Raw genomic sequence first — 1,483 nt, forward strand, 5'->3', positions numbered from 1 at the left:
TGGTGATCCTAACTGACCTAAAACAGGGAATCTTTACTAGGATTAAATGTCAGGAATTGTGAAAAACTGAGTTTAAATGTAGTTGACTAAGGTGTATGTAAACTTCCGACTTCAACTGTACATGCCAAATTGCTAAAGACAAGTTGTTTATCATGCTTCCGTCCGGCAGGCGGTTCCGGTGCATAAAGGCTCAGACAAACGGACTCCTAAACAGCTTCTATCCCCTAGCCATAAGACTGTTAAATGGCAAACAACTACTGCTCTCCCTCTCTCAGAGACTATCCACACTGACTCTATGCCCATCCACAGGTCTCTACCCACTCAGACAACCTAAGCTGCTGCTAAAATAATTATTGATTAGATTTATTACTCCATTACACTGCTATCCATTGATTGATTGCCATTACCATGAGTATTTATCTATTTCTCCTGCTACTGGTCACTATTACTCCTGTTTATATGTATATATTACCATTAGTATATTACCATAAGTATTTATATATTCCTGCTATGAGTCACTTTTCAGCTCTGTTTACATGTACACTGAGTGTACAATACATTAGTTACACCTGCTCGCTCCATAACAGACTGACCAGGTGAATCCTGGAGAACGTTATGATCCCTTATTGATGTCAACTATTAAATCCACTTCAATCAGTGTAGATGAAGGGGACATTCCCATTCAGTCATCTAGCAAACACTCCCATCCCGAGCGACCCACAGGATCAACGGGATGGGAGTGTTTGCTAGATGACTCAATGTGAATGTTCAGCGGCTTCACTGCAATTATTATTATATATTTTTAAACTGTAGCCTGTCTGTTACTCTGCACAGTTTGTGTCAGCCTCCTTAATCAATGATCTGTTTCCGACCACTGGCCTGCCATTAGCTGGCTGTCCTTTGGGTGGTGGACCATTCTTGATACACATTGACAGATCTCCCACCTAGTCGAATTGGTGACCCGAACCAGCGACCTCTTGGCCACTGGCCCAAGCTCCCAATGGCCAGACCACCAACCATCCCCCTAAAAACCTCCCCATCCACTCCGAAGGACAGCTAGCTTCCGTCCTCCCATGGGTACATTGACTTCAATACAAAACCTAGGCGGCTCGTGGTTCTCACCCCCTTCCATAGACTTACACAGTAATTATGACATCTTCCGGAGGACATCCTCCAACCTATCAGAGCTCTTGCAGCATGATCTGACAAGTTGTCCACCCAATCAATGGATCAGAAAATGAATCTAGTACTGAAAGCATAAGCTACAGCTAGCTAGCACTGCAATGCACAAAATGTGGTGAGTAGTTCCCTAAGAGAGAGAAAGACAATAGTTCAACAGTTTTGAAAAAAATGCATTTCTTCAAAAATGAAGGAGAAGCAAGCAAGAGAGAGAGAGAGAGAGAGAGAGCTAGCTACAGTTCGTATTTTTTTTAACTTTCTCTTACTTAGCTAGCAAATGCAGCTAGCAAGTTTTGCCTACTCA

General features: G+C 42.7%; 1 pseudogene; it reads right to left on the reverse strand.

Moving 5' to 3' along the window:
- Positions 1 to 1,020, reverse strand: part of LOC106574366 (39S ribosomal protein L39, mitochondrial-like) — a 14,486-nt pseudogene extending 13,466 nt beyond the window's left edge.
- Positions 1,021 to 1,483: the final 463 nt, after the last annotated feature.

This window comes from Salmo salar, chromosome ssa16, assembly GCF_905237065.1.
Source record: "Salmo salar chromosome ssa16, Ssal_v3.1, whole genome shotgun sequence".
In the NCBI taxonomy this organism is placed as follows: Eukaryota; Metazoa; Chordata; class Actinopteri; order Salmoniformes; family Salmonidae; genus Salmo; species Salmo salar.